Source organism: Bos mutus, chromosome X, assembly GCF_027580195.1.
Source record: "Bos mutus isolate GX-2022 chromosome X, NWIPB_WYAK_1.1, whole genome shotgun sequence".
NCBI lineage: Eukaryota > Metazoa > Chordata > Mammalia > Artiodactyla > Bovidae > Bos > Bos mutus.
Window position 1 is genome coordinate 74,746,716 of NC_091646.1, and position 16,091 is coordinate 74,762,806.

At 40.6% G+C, this 16,091-nt stretch overlaps 1 long non-coding RNA gene across 1 annotated transcript; it reads right to left on the reverse strand.

Annotated features, from left to right (window-relative positions):
• Positions 1-1,059: 1,059 nt before the first annotated feature.
• Positions 1,060-8,318, reverse strand: LOC138986419 (uncharacterized). Its single transcript, XR_011463271.1, has 3 exons — positions 8,220-8,318; positions 4,986-5,069; positions 1,060-1,138 (listed from the first exon to the last, which is right to left on the reverse strand). It is a non-coding gene; the product is annotated as an uncharacterized lncRNA (long non-coding RNA).
• Between the last annotated feature and the right edge of the window lie 7,773 nt (positions 8,319-16,091).

The following is a 16,091-nucleotide window of genomic DNA, read 5'->3' on the forward strand; positions in this document are numbered from 1 at the left end:
GTGATGAAAGGAATTTTGGAACCACCCTTCTGGTTTCGTGAAGACTGCATTTATAAACCAAAGACAGTTTGTTTGTCCCTCCTTTCCCACAGGAATGGGTGGTCTCTCTAACAAGGACTGACACATCTATCCACCCACATTGGAAAGCTTCACCCCTTCCTCTACCCTAAAGAAGGCCTCTTAAGATCAGAGGCAACACCCATGCTCCCGCAAATCTATCTGAACCAGGGAGGAAAGAGGCAAAGGCAACAGGAAAAATAAGGAAGACATACTGAGGAGCCCGTCCTATAATTTCAAATAAGGAAGACAGACTGAGGAGTCTGCCCTATAATTTCAACAGCCAACCCACTCCAGTACTCTTGCCTGGAGAATCCCATGGAGGGAGGAACCTGGTAGGCTACAGTCCATGGGGTCGCAAAGATTCGGACATGACTGAGCGACTTCACGTTCACTTTCACTTTTTCAGTCCTCAGCTTAAGGGAGGAGGGCCCTTAAGGAAAGGAAGGCCCTCACCCGTTTGGGTGGCAACTACTGTGGCACAGTGAGCTGTGTGCCTTTTCAACATATCAGAGTGTAACCCTCTGAGTAAGCCAGAGTTCCTCAATTGTTCCCACAGACACTCACCTGTTTGCAGAGGGTTCAAGGAGAAAGAAATGAGAAAACTGTAGAGAAAACCTTAGAGGAAGCAGCTAGTTCCAGATGTCTGTGCATTACCAAAGTAACCAGAATAAACCAAAGCCTAGCCAATCTGAAAGTCACATTAACATGACTTACCATTCTCATTAGACCAGTGATCTTTCTCCAAAGTGTCTTATAACACGGAGTTTCCCTTTGTTAGGTAGTTAGAATAGGAAACAGGAATCCAGAATGGCCGCAGCTAAAAGACAAGGAAGGAAAAAGCCCTGGAAAATAGAACAAAGAAAGGTCCGAGGACTGCAGTGAGGACCTCAGGTAGAACAAACACTCCTGGCTAGCCCAATTTACATAGGGCAGGCCCAGGGGGGTGGAGAAGGCAATGGCAACACACTCCAGTACTCTTGCCTGGAAAGTCCCATAGACGGAGGGGCCTGGTGGGCTGCGGTCCATGGGGTTGCACAGAGTCGGACACGACTGATGCGACTTAGCAGCAGCAGCAGGCCTGGGGGGAGGAAAAGATATATAAAAAGAGGAGCCAAAGGGCCAGGGGTCTCTCTCTCTCTCCTGTGTGCTGGTGTGCTCCCCTACTCTCTTCTCTTCACGTTTTTGGGTCAGCATGCCCTCACACCTCAAGGATGGATTTTCCTGCTATTTTGTAAATAAAATAGAGCTGTAACACGAAGTTGTAATACTGATCTGTTTAAGAGCTATAACACAGTTTGTTCGAGACCTGAGCACTATAACACAGTCTGTCCAAGACCCGAGAGCTGTGATGCACAGAGGGCTGTAATGTATGTTACTCCAAATCTTTGCTGTGATGAGACAGAATCAAGGGTCATACACTCGCCTGACACCTTCTCAAGGATAACACCTCTAATTGGAGCCAAAGCCCCCCAGACGGGAGCCAAAGCTTCCCAGGTTGGACAAGTTCGAAAACCTCTGGTGGGACCCTGATATCAAGCTATTCTGGGAAAAAAGTTTATTTGAACATTTAATTTACAAAGGAGAGTAGTATCTATTAGAGAGGCAATCAACTGTTCCCCAATGTCAAAGTTATCTGGGACTATTGTAAGGGAAACTAGAATTGGATGGCTCACGTCCAAGGGATTATTGGAGTGTTCCTCTCCTTTGTAAAGTGTTTCTAACTGCCAGATTATTTGTGAGCCATTCAGAGGTCATTGCTCCTCTAAACTTAACATATCTAATAAATACCCCAAAGAGCTTTCCTTTGGAATAGATGAAATATTTCCTATTTTTGCAAGCTTAATAACACCAAAACACAAAAGATGCAGGCAAATTTCAACAAAACACACAGATTTCAGCATTAATGCATACAGACAAACCCACTCCCAAATCAGGTAAATAAATTTACCCTACAAAACAAATGAACTAGTTTCAACTAGGCTGCCCACTCCAATAACTAGCTCCCCAGTGAACTTGTTCAAACTGAACCAGTTCCCAAATCAGGTAAATGATTTTACCCTATGAATTAGCTAATTCCAGGTAGAGTATGCTTGCCCTATAAGAACTACTTCCCCAATGAAACAATTCAGGGTAGCTCCAGCAATACTTCCCTTCTCCAGTAGGGTACCCCAACCAAGTTTGATGTCCCATAAAGGAAAAGTCCAAATTAAGAGAAAAAAAAAATGCTCCAGGTGTGCACACTGGAGTGACTTACCCTCCAATACTGAGACCATCAGATCGTAACAAAAAAGAACACACAAAACAAGGGAACCAATTGAATCGGTTATCAAATTGGGTAGATTTACCCTACAAAGGAAATTGAGTCCATAGACTTGTAGAAGTTTGTCAGTTCCTTGTCTCAACTGCCAAGCACTAGAGGCATCCAGGGAATATTGGCTTCAGGGAATATTGAAGAAAAGAACCTCAGGACAAATGGTTCTGGCAGCTGCTTGGGTCTTGCTCTAATATTCCCTGAGCAGCAAGGCTCCTGGCTGGCTAAGCTAAATTGTTATCAAGTCCAAACTTGCTCTGCTCACCACAAGAGAGGCCAATGAATCTGAGATGAAGTGTTGAAGCAAGGAAAATTACTTTATTCAGAAAGTCAGCTGACCAAGAAGATAGCAGGCTAGCACCTCAAAATAACCATCTTGTTATTTTGGATGCCAGGTTCTTTATGACTTCCCTGGTGGCTCAGACGGTAAAGCATCTGCCTGCAATGTGGGAGACCCGGGTTCAATCCCTGGGTTGGGAAGATCTCCTGGAGAAGGAAAAGGATTTTCCAGTATTCTTGCCTGGAAAATCCTATGGATGGAGGAATCTGGTAGGCTATAGTCCATGGGGTCGCAAAGAGACACGACTGAGCAATTTCACTTCACTTTTGTAGAGTCAGAGAGAAAGAAGAAATGAGGAACTAAAGTCAAAAGGCAAAACAAAGAGTGAGAGGCAATGGGGAAGTAAAGTGAAAGGGTCTTCAGTCTTGCAAAACATCTCCAAGGGAATGGGCAGCATTTGGAAGGGGCATATTAATATCTTTATTCACAGATGGGCAAGGACAGATTACCTCTCTATGGGTTGAACAAAGACACTTTAGCTTACAGTGAGGCAGAGGAGCAGGGTCCTCTGAAAGTGAAAATGAAGTCTCTCACTCATGACCGACTGACTCTCTGTGACCCCATGGACTGTAGCCTATCAGGCTCCTCCGTCCATGGAATTTTCCAGGCAAGAGTGCTGGAGTGGATTGCCATTTCCTTCTCCAGAGGACCTTCCTGACCCAGGAATTGAAGCCGGGTCTCCTGCATTGCAGGCAGACACTTAACCATCTGAGCCATCAGGGAAGCCCAAGGCAAGCTGTAATCCAAATAACAAAAGCAAATGAAAGCAAGTCAAATAAACAATTCCAAACATGGAGTCAGAATTGGCTTCTTCTCTGCAACACTTCTGTTTCCAAAGGATAGAATCCAGGGTTTTGCTCAGTCATGATTAAGACATTCTTTATCCCATCCAACTTATTTCTTATGCAATGGTCTTGTACAGTTGTAATTGCCCAGGTATTCAGACAAGTGACTTGACTTTCACCAGAAGGGCAGGCTCAGTGGTAGGCATTCAGTAAATCTTAAATCTTGAAAATAGAAAGAGATTAGGATTCTTCTAACTTCATTTCCCAATTCATTTTACCAGAACTTCATTTTCCTCAGGATTCTGTCTGCTAAGAATAAGGGGAGGGCTGCATGTTTAGTGGGCCAGTGGATTCAACTGAAAAATATTTCACCACTCCTCTTCATAGCAAGCTCTTTATCATTCTCCTTTTCTCTTTGTCTTTATCTTTTTCTCTTCTATGCCTCAGAATGATGTCCTCATTCTTCTTAGTTTCCATTGCTCTGACATGCTAGGAGATAACAGTCAGTAACATCAACATTTCTGTGCTCTTTAAACACTTAATATTATAGCTACTCTGAAAATCAGGTCCACAAGGTACATGCATCATCATTCTACAAATATCTATTAAACAGCTGCAATGTTCCAAGAGATAATCCAAGTTTTGAAAAAGAGAAGAGAGTAATAAAAATGGCTAACAATTATATAGCACTTACTATGTGTCAAACACTATTTTGCTACTTCCCATGGAATTATCTTGTTTGCTTTTGCTTTTATAATATTATGAAATATATGTCATACTAATCCAGTTTCACGTATGAGCAAGCTGAAAAACAGAGAGGTTAAGTAATGCTGAAGAACTGATGCTTTTGAACTGTGATGTTGTAGAAGACTCTTGAGAGTCCCTTGGACTGCAAGGAGATCCAACCAGTCCATCTTAGAGGAGATCAGTCCTGGGTGTTCATTGGTAGGACTGATGCTGAAGCTGAAACTGCAATACTTTGGCCACCTGATGTGAAGAGCTGACTCATTTGAAAAGACCCTGATGCTGGGAAAGATTAAGGGCAGGAGGAGAAGGGGACGACAGAGGATGAGATTGTTGAATGGCATCACCGACTCAATGGACATGAGTTTGGGTGTACTCCGGCAGTTGGTGATGGACAGGGAGGCCTAGCGTGCTGCGGTTCATGGGGCTGCAAAGAGTTGGACAAGACTGAGTGACTAAACTAAACTCAAGTAACTTTCTTAAGGTCACAATCCTGTAAGTAATGGAGCCATGCAGTTGGGAATCCAATCCAGACACCATTATCAGAAAATGAACTCTTAACCTGTTATATTATATCCTCATGGACCATATAGTTTTGCTGTAGAGACACAATAAACATATAAAGAAATAAAAATAAAAATAAAAATTTTGTAGTAGGTTTATATTTGTACCAAATAAAGCAGAGTAAGTTGGGGGAAAGTGACAAGAGGTGTGTGTTGTTTCTAATGGGATAGAAAGGGCATACCTCTCTGAAGAGATGACATTTCAGCAGAAACCTAAATAAACTTGCTATGTATTCCAGGTAGAGTGTGTAGAAATCACAGAAGTCCTAAAATAAGAGTGAGAAGAGAGAATTCTAGCATTACCAGAAAGGCCTTTGTGAGTGAGATGTGATAAACAAGAGATGTCCAAGAGGTGTGCATTGAACAAATGGAGGGCTTTGTCAATTATGGCAAATAATTGAGCTTTTAATTATAGTAGTATTCATCCTTTTAAGTAGATGAGAAATATGATCTGATCTAGATTTTATAAAAGGTCACTTTGGTTTCTGTGAGGCAAACAGATTTTAAAAGAATATCAATGAAAGAAGGCTATCACTGCAATTGTGGAGACAAGAGATTAACAGTTTAGCCAAAGACAGTAGAAGTGGTGAAAAGTGGCCAGATTCAGAATACATAAAGCTGACATATCTTGCTAACAGATAGACTGTGGAGAAGGAGAGATTAGTTGTTTAGCTCTCACAAGACATTAATACCTTCATAATTGCATCTTTTAACTGAGTTTTATTTCCCTTTCCCTCCTCTCTCTCTCACTGAAGAAAAGAATTTTTCTATCTGGGATAACATTTGACCATTCATACCATAATAGGGTGGTATTTTAAATTATTATTAATAATTTAAAATTAATTTAATCATCAATAACTAATAATAATTTTAATCTAAATTGCATAATATATGTAATATGAATTACTATTATGCACATACTCTTTCATCTATTCATAGAATATGTTAATTCTAGTTTCAGGTGCTCAATATTCAATAAAGAAAATTTTCATGGTTTTTGACAACATGTAGCTCATTGCTTGGTCACACTCAGGGCTGGGCAATTTCCACCCAAACTGTTTGTTTATAACCATCCCCCATCATACACACACTCTAGGAAAAGTTAATAGTTACCAGGGGCTTTAACATGCTCAAAACTTTACCTTTGTCATCTTGATTCCTCATAACAACTTTTCAAGGTTAGTATCATTCCATTTTAAAGATGAGTTTCTAACTTGGCAAAGGAAGCAGCAGTAGTAAAAGGCAACATACATTTTATTTTATTTTTTTTTTCATGTTAGGCACATTTATTTTATTCAGTTCCCATGACAATACTTTTATGACATTTTCTCTACGGTCAAGTTCCCATTGAGTACTGTGTTATGGGCTACAGTCCATGGGGTCACAAAGAGTCAGACAGGACTGAGCAACTTCGCTTCCTTTCTTTCACTTCCTATTCTCTCTAGAATTGTGCCCCCTTGAGAGCTGGCTGCTTTGACAGTTCTGAAATCTAATATCTGTCTCCCCAGTCTCTTAGCAACTATTCTCTGCCAGGCTTTGTGGACTCTATCCCTGCACCAAGAATTGGCAAACACACCAGATAAAAGCAGTGTCAAAAATTGCAACATGCATTTTAATATTAAGCCTTAAGAAGTATAGTGTTAATACATAGTTAATATAGTTAATACATGTTGATATAGTTAATACCTCTGCCTTCTCAGTTAGCCATTGCATGTGTGTGTACTCAGTCACTTCAGCTGTGTCTGACTCTTTGTGACCCTATGGACTGTTGCCTGCCAGGCCCCTCTCTCCATAGGATTCTCTAGACAAAAATACTGGGGTGGGTTGCCATGCCCTTGTCCAGGGGATATTCCCAACCCAGGTATTGGACCCGTGTCTTCTGCATATGCTGCATTGAAGGTGGATTTTTAACCCACTGAGCCACCTGGTAAGCCCCTCAGTTTAGCCAGACTTGGGTTTAAATCCCAGTTAGGCATTTACCACTTATTTAACATTGGACAAGTTATTTAACCTAAGCATCAGTTTCTTCAAATTATAAAATGAGACAAGGATAAGAATAACCTCCCTCCCCCTTATACTGCTGCTGCTGCTGCTAAGTTGCTTCAGTCATGTCCGACTCTGTGCAACCCCATAGATGGCAGCTCACCAGGCTCCTCCGTCCCTGGGATTCTCCAGGCAAGAATACTGGAGTTGGTTGCCATTTCCTTCTCCAATGCATGCATGCATGCTCAGTCGCTTCAGTCATGTCTGACTCTGTGCAACCTTATGGACAGGAGCCCACCAGGCTCCTCCATCCACAGGATTCTCCAGGCAAGAATACTGGTGTGGGTTGCCATTTCCTTCTCCATCCCCCCTTATAGATTTGCTGTAAATGCTAAATGAGCTAATGTGTGAAGCACTGCAATTCTTACTCTTACTCTTCCCATTGCTCATCTGAACAATCCTTCAGCTAACAATCATCCCAGTTCCATTCTAAACTCTGCCTTAGTATGTTTGGCTGTGATAGCTTTCTTTTATTAGATTCCCCCACCTTCCATGATTCACATATATTATTTCATTTTTTAATCATGGACAGAAAAATGAACATTTTTTCCCAAATATTCAGCTTTCATGAAATGTTGATTTAGAAGAAGCCAGCATTTGGAGGTCTTTTAATTATGGTACATCTGAGGCTTTTTTCACAACAAAAAGGAATGTAGACTTGATTTGCCCTGTCTACAAACTCCATGAAATTGCCTTGTTTCCTCAAATGCTTAGCAAAAATCCCTTGACTTTAAGTTATGGCAATTCAGAGATCCAACTGTAATACTTATTACATCTGAATCTTGTTTCTTCTTGTCAGCCATTCTCGTTTCCTAGGATCCTAGAATTTCAGGTTTGGAGGGAAACTTCAAGATCATCCAGGCCAACACTCTAATCTGGGAAATCTTAGAAAGTTTTGTGCCTTGGCCCATTTGAATCTTTTTCAGAATAATAACATTTTTAATAATTAAAATAAATCATATGGTTATAAAGGGAATCAATTGTATTTAAATACCAAAATTATTTGACATAGTAAGAATCTGAGTTTCTTTATTAACAAAATTAAACTTGTAAGGATAAGCATACATAATATTTCAAGATGGCTAAAAAAAGTAACATGATTTAAAATGATCTATGGTTTATATTGGAAACAAAGTTGAAAATACTGCTAATACTATTGAAACTTTTGTTTATAGTCAATACTGAAGGAAATAGTAAGTTATGGTGAGAGGTTAGTACAAATAAAGTGTATTTTTTCCATCAAAATTTAGGGAAACTAGGTTAAGAAAACTTAGATCTGATATATGATTTATACCTATATTATTCTTGGCATATTCCCTTGAAAAAGTCAAGTAACATTTGCTTGAATTCCTTTAGTGATGGTAGGTCATTACCTATGAGTTGTTCAGGATCTGTTAGGCTGTTCTTCCAGGAAGGTGTCATCTATTTTCAAATAGATTCCGATTATCAGCTCCTGTTGTCTCTAGAGCTTCAGAACTAAGTCAGCTTTCTCTTCCAGAGGACAAACTTATCTTCTAGAAGATAGTTTCTGTTCTTCTTCCTTTTTTTTTTTCCTATTCTCAGTTCAGTTCAGGAGCTCAGTCGTGTCTGACTCTTTGCGACCCCATGAATTGCAGCACGCCAGGCCTCCCTGTCCATCACCAACTCCCGGAGTTTATTCAAACTCATGTCCATCGAGTCGGTGATGCCATCCAGCCATCTCATCCTCTGTCATCCCCTTCTCCTCCTGCCCTCAATCCCTCCCAGCATCAGAGCCTTTTCCAATGAGTCAACTCTTCGTATGAGGTGGCCAGAGTATTGGAGTTTCAGCCTCAGCATCAGTCCTTCCAATGAACACCCAGGATTGATCTCCTTTAGAATGGACTGGTTGGATCTCCTTGCAGTCCAAGGGACTCTCAAGAGTCTTCTCCAACACCACAGTTCAAAAGCATCAATTCTTCTGCACTCAGCTTTCTCCACAGTCCAACTCTCACATCCATACATGACCACTGGAAAAACCATAGCCTTGACTAGACGGACCTTTGTTGGCAAAGTAACATCTCTGCTTTTGAATATGCTATCTGGGTTGGTCATAACTTTCCTTCCAAGGAGTAAGCGTCTTTTAATTTCATGGCTGCAATCATCATCTGCAGTAATTTTGGAGCCCCCAAAAATAAAGTCTGACACTGTTTCTACTGTTTCCCCATCTATTTCCCATGAAGTAATCGGACCAGATGCCATGATCTTAGTTTTCTGAAGTTGAGCTTTAAGCCAACTTTTTCACTCTCCTCTTTCACTTTCATCAAGAGGATTTTTAGTCTCTCTTCACTCTCTGCCATAAGGGTGGTGTCATTTGCATATTTGAGGTTATTGCTATTTCTCCCGGCAATCTTGATTCCAGCTTGTGCTTCTTCCAGCCCAGCGTTTCTCATGATGTACTCTGCATATAAGTTAAACAAGCAGGGTGACAATATACAGCCTTGAGGTACTCCTTTTCCTATTTGGAACCAGTCTGTTGTTCCATGTCCAGTTCTAACTGTTGCTTCCTGACCTGCATATAGGTTTCTCAAGAGGCAGGTCAGGTGGTCTGGTATTCCCATCTCTTTCATAATTTTCCACAGTTTACTGTGATCCACACAGTCAAAGGTTTTTTCTATTCTAATAAGCCACAATTCCTTTATCTCATATTTCTAGGTTGTGGATTTGGGAACTTCACCCTATTTGGCTGGTCTATGAATATTGGCTTCTAATTGCCCATTGTCACCAGAATAATTCAGAAAACCCCAGATAAGACTAAAAAAGTAATGTTGGTAGCAATCACTATCCCCTATATCATCAATGCTATATTTAATTAGTACAACTAAAATTCATGTTAGTCTGGAAAAGTGAGGGCCACATTTCACCATCATCTTTAAAAAAAAAAAAAAAGCTCACAAATAAATGACCACTTTCATTCAAGCAGTAAGTAGTTCAGATTCCCCTTGGTTTGGAATTACATTTAATTGATAATTATGCCTAATCCAAGCCACCAATTTCCATAGAGAGATGGTTGGAAAAATATTATGGACTGCATACAAACAGTGATTCTGTCATGGGCACAGCTTACACTACACATTTATTTGGGGAAACTTTGAATAGGTTACTTTTGTGACAAGGTAATCAAACTTGACCAATAGCCAACAAATCAGATCTTATTTTCATAGCTGTACAATTTTGGAAGAAAAGTCAAGAACCTATTGAAAAATATGTAGTTTTCGGTGTTACATGGCTACTTTTTTCCTTTTTCTCTACCTCTTATATGTCTGGCTGTCACATCCTTAACCTAAGAAACCTGTTACTATGTATTGCAGACAACCTCCAGTCAACTTGCCTCGAGAAAAGTGACAGAACAACAGTTCTATACCACCACGAACAGAGACTACTCCTTTAAAATCTATAATAATAATGACAATTACCATCTATTGAGCTCTTACCCTATTTTGGGCACCATGTCAAATATCTTATATGCAACAATCTCATTTAATTCTCACAACAATCTTATGAGGTAGATACTATTAAATACTTCATTTTGTATATGAAGAAGCTGAAGCAGAAAGAACTTAAATAACTTCCTAAAGGTAACATAAGTGGTTTAGCTGGGATTTGAATTTAAGTACTTTTTCTCTAGAAACCTTATTTTTACCATTACCTATCTCTATGTCCCCTTCTCGTTTACTCTCACACTGCCCTTCCTTTAATACTTAGTCACATGGAAAATTGAGTAAAGTATGGATTCCTATGTTGAACCCTCACCCCAAAGAGGTTTTTCCAGTATATTTGGAATAGGAATATGTATTCTTAGTATGCTTCCAGGAAATTTGGTTGCCCGAGTAAGATGCAACTCTTAGAGAAGCATTGTGTTGGATTAAAATATAATTGTCATAAATAAAATTACAGATGTAGAAAATAAACTTATGGTTACCAAGGGCTAAGGGGGAGGGAGGGATAAATTGGAAGACTGGGACTGACACACACTACTACACAGAAAATTGATAATTTATAAGAACCTATTGCATAGTATAGCACAGGGAACTCTACTCAGTACTGTGTCAGTTCAGTCCAGTTGTTCAGTCGTGTCCGACATTTTGTAACTCCATAGACTGCAGCACACCAGGCCTCCCTGTTCATCACCTACTCCCAGAACTTATTCAAACACATGTTCATTGAGTTGGTGATGCCATCTCACCATCTTATCCTCTGTTGTCCCCTTCTCCTCCCGCCTTCACTCTTTCCCAGCATCAGGGTCTTTTCCAATGAGTCAGTTCTTCTCATGAGATGGCCAAAGTATTGGGAGTTCCTGCTTCAGCATTAGTCTTTCCAATGAACATTCAGGACTGATTTGCTTTAGGATTGACTGTTGCTTCTTGACCTGTAGTACTGTGTAATGACCTATCTCAGAAAAGAATCTAAATAAGACTGGATAAATCTACAGGTGTAGGGCTTCCCTGATGGTGCTAGTGGTAAAGAACCCACCTGCAAATGCAGGAGACATAAGAGACACTGATTCGATCCCTGGGTCAAGAAGATCCCCTGGAGGAGGGCATGGCAACCCAATCCACTATTCTTGCTTGGAGAATCCCATGGGCAGAGGAATCTGGTGGGCTACCGTCCATAGCATCACAAAGAGTGGGAGAAAACAGAAGTGACTTAGCATGTATGCATGCATATATAAAATGATTCAATTTGCTGTATGACAGAAAGAAGCTCAGCACTGTAAATCAACTATACTCCAATAATTGTTTTTAAAAATAACTATTGTCTACCCATCTGACTGGTCCCCAAAGTCAAATCCCCTGGGGGTTCTCAGTACCTTTGCCAGATCCCCAGTTTGGGAAATCTGTTGTGGGTCCTTGAACTTATTTAACAGTGTGAGAATTTTGATTTGACTTTGGAGGCCAGTGGGAGACTGAGGCAGACTTGCATGTGAGTATCCAGGAGTCTCCTGTCAATAGTTTGGCCTCAGGTCTAACAAAAGGGAGGGAATACAGCTTTGCCCATCAACAAAAAATTGGATTAAAGATTTATTGAGCATGGCCCCTCCATCACATCAAGACCCATTTTGCCCCACAATCAGTCTGTCCCATCAGGAAGTTTCCATAAGTCTCTCATTCTTATTCATCAGGGGGCAGACAGAATGAAAACCACAATCACAGAAAACTAACCAAACTGATCACATGGACCACAGCCTTGTCTAACTCAATGAAACTATAAGCCATGCGGTGTAGGGGTACCACAGATGGAAGGGCCATGGTGGAGAATTCTGGCAAAACGTGGTTCACTGGAGAAAGGAATGGCAAACCACTCCACTATTCTTACTTCGAGAACCCCCTGCACAGAATGAAAAGGCAAAAAGTTGTGACACTGAAAGATGAACTCCCCTGGTTGGTAGGTGCCCAATATGCTACAGGAGAAGAATGGAGAAAAATAAAGAGAAGGAGACAAAGTGAAAACAACACCCAATTATGAATGTGACTGCTGATGGCAGTAAAGTCTGATGCTGTAAAGAACAATATTGCATAGGAACCTGGAATGTTAGGTCCATGAATCAAGGGAAATTGGAAGTGGTCAACCAGGAGATGGCAAGAGTGAACATCAACAGTTTAGGAATCAGTGAACTAAAATGGACTGGATTGGGTGAATTTTATTCAGATGACCATTATATCTACTACTGTGGGCAAGAATCACTTAGAAGAAATAGAGTAGCCCTCATAGTCAACAAAGAGTATGAGATGGAGTACTTGGGTGCAATATCAAAAATGACAGAATGATTTCTATTTGTTTCCAAGGCAAACCATTCAATAACACAGTAATCCAAGTCTATGCCACAACCACTAAGGCTGAAGAAGCTGAAGTTTAACAGTTCTATAAAAACCTGCTATACCTTCTAAAACTAACACTGAAAAAGATGCTGTTTTCATTATAGGGAACTGGAATGGAAAAGTAGGAAGTCCAGAGATACCTGAAGTAACAAGTAAATTTGGCATTGGAGTACAAAACAAAGCAGGTCAAAGGCTAACAGAGTTTTGCCAAGAGAATGCACTGAACATAGTAAACACCTTCTTCCAACAACAGAAGAGAAGGTTCTACACATAGACATCACCAGACGATCAATACTGACATCACATTGATTATATTCTTTGCAGCCAAAGATGGAGAAGCAAAAAAAAGTCAGATCTGAGACTCTGTCTCAGATCATGAACTCCTTATTGCAAAATTCAGACTTCAATTGAAGAAAGTAGGGAAAACCACTAGACCATTCAGGTATGACCTAAATCAAATCCCTTATCATTAAACAGTGGAAGTGACAAATAGATTCAAGCCAATAGATCTGATAGAGTGCCTGAAGAACTGTGGATGGATGTTCATGACAATGTACACGAGACAGTGATCAAGACCATCCCCAAGAAAAATAAATGCAAAAAAGCAAAATGGTTGTTTGAGGAAGCCTCACAAATAGATGAGAATAGAGGAGAAGAGAAAGACAAAGGAGAAAAGGAAAAGATATACCCACTTGAATGCAGAGTTCCAAAGAATAGCCAGGAGAGATAAGAAAGCCTTCCTCAGTGATCAATGCAAACAAATAGAGGAAAACAATAGAATGGGAAAGATTAGAGATCTCTTCAAGAAAATTAGAGATACCAAGGGAACATTTCATGCAAAGATGGGTACAATAAAAGATAGAAATGTTTTTTGACCTAAACAGAAGCAGAAGATAGTAAGAAGAGGCAGTAAGAATACACAGAAGATCTACACAGAAAATATCTTCATGACCCAGATAATCACAGTGGTGTCATCACTCACCTAGAGCAAGACATCCTGGAATGCGAAGTCAAGTGGGCCTTAGGAAGCATCACTAAAAATAAAGCTAGTGGAGGTGATGGAATTCCAGCTGAGCTCTTTCAAGTCCTAAAAGATGGTGCTGTTAAAGTGCTGCACTCAGCCAGCAGTTTTGGAAAACTCAGCAGTGGCCACAGGACTGGAAAAGTTCATTTTTCATTCCAATATCAAAGAAAGGCAAGGCCAAATAATATTCAAACTACCACACAATAACACCCATATCACATGCTTGCAAAGTATTACTCAAAATTCTCTAAGTGAGGCTTCAGTGGTATGTGAACCCAGAACTTCCATATGCTCATGCTGGATTTAGAAAAAGCAGAGAAACCATAGATCCAATTGCCAACATCCATTGGATCATAAGAAAAGCAAGAGAGTTCCAGAAATACATCTATTTGTGCTTTATTGACTATGCCAAATCCTTTGACTTTGTGGATCATGACAAACTGTGAAAAATTCTTAAAGAGATGGGAAACCAGACCACCTTACATGCCTCCTGAAAAATCTGTATGCAGGTCAACAGTTAGAACCAGATATGGAACAACGGACTGCTTCCAAATTGGGAAAAGAATAGGTCGAGGCTGTATATTGTCACCCTGCTTATTTAACTTATATGCAGTGTACATCATGGGAAATACCGGGCTGGATAAAGCAGAAACTGGAATAAAGATTGCCAGGAAATATCAATAACCTTAGATATGGAGATGACACCACTCTTATGGCAGAAAGCAAAGAGGAACTGAACAGCCTCTTATTGAAAGTGAAAGAGGACAGTGAAAAACCTGGCTTAAAACTAATATTCAAAAAACTAAGATCATGGCATCTGGTCCCATCACTTCAGAGCAAGTAGATGGGAAAACAATGGAAACCGTTATAGACTTTATTCTCTTGGGCTCCAAAATCACTGCAGATGGTGACTGCAGCCATGAAATAAAAAGACACTAGTTCCTTGAGAAAAAAAAGAAAAGCTATGACAAACCTAGACAGCATATTAAAAAGCAGAGACATTACTTTGCTGACAAATGTCCATATAGTCAAAGCTATGCTTTTCCAGTAAGTCATGTTTGGATGTGAGAGCTGGGCTGTGAAGAAAGCTGAGGACCAAAGAATTTATGCTTTTGAACTGTGGTGTTGGAGGAGACTCTTGAGACTCTTGAGAGTCTCTTGGACTGCAAGGAGATCAAACCAGTCAATCCTAAAGGGAATCAGTCCTAAATATTCACTGATGCTGAAGCTGAAGCTTCTATACTTTGGCCACCTAATGTGAAGAACTGACTCATTGAAAAGACCCTGATGCTGGGAAAGATTGAGGGCAGGAGGAGAGAAGAACGACAGAGGATGAGGTGGTTGGATAGCATCACCAACTTTAGGGACATGTTTTTAAGCAAGCTCTGGGTGTTGTTGGTAATGGACAGGGAAGCCCGTTGTGCTGCAGTCCATGGGATCACAAAAAGTCTCACATGACTGAGTGACTGAACTGAACTGACCCATCTGAACTGAGACTTCTTTGCAGATGTCCTTTCCTTTTAATCCAACAGATATTTGTGGTTCCCCTATAGGAACTTAAGGCTTCCCAGTTGTCACTAACGGTAAAGAATCTGCCTACCAATGCAGGAGACACTAGAGACTCGGGTTCCATCTCTGGGTCAGGAAGATGCCCTGGAAAAGGAAATGGAAACTTGCTTCACTATTCTTGTCTGCAAAATCCCATGGACAGAGGAGTCTGGAGGGCTATAGTCCATGGAGCCACAAAGAGTCAGACATGACTGAGCACACACATGAAAGTTTAAGGTAGATTTGAGGAAACCTGGCAACTGCCACATACTCCCAAGCCTCCCCTATCTCTATATACCCCTGAGTAGTTATACAATTGGAGGAAGAGGAATCTAAGTTTGAGATATCTGAAAAAGGAACTGGAATGCTTTTTCTTTTCCTTCTTTTCCAGAACCCTCTTCATACTCTGAAGGGGGAAGTGAAATTGTTATTCACTCAGTCATGTCTGACTCTTTATGACTTCATGGACTGTAGCCCGGCAGGTTCCTCTGTCCATGGAATTCTCCAGGCAATGATACTAGAGTAGTAGCCATTTCCTTCTCCAGGGCATCTTTCTGATCTAAAGTTCACACCTGGGTCTCCTACCTTGCAGGCAGATTTTTTACTATCTGAGCCACCAGGGAACCCTCTCTAGGGGGAATTTGGGATTAAGAGAAAGGCATTGTAGAGTAGGTTTCACTTTCTTATGAGTGAATGAAAACAAAAGCCTTCCCCCAAAACACATGCATTGTTGTTGTTGTTCAGTCCCTCAGTCATGTCTGACTCTGCAACCCCATGGACTGTAGCACGCCATGATTCCCTGTCCTTCATTATCTCTAGGAGTTTGCTCAAACTCA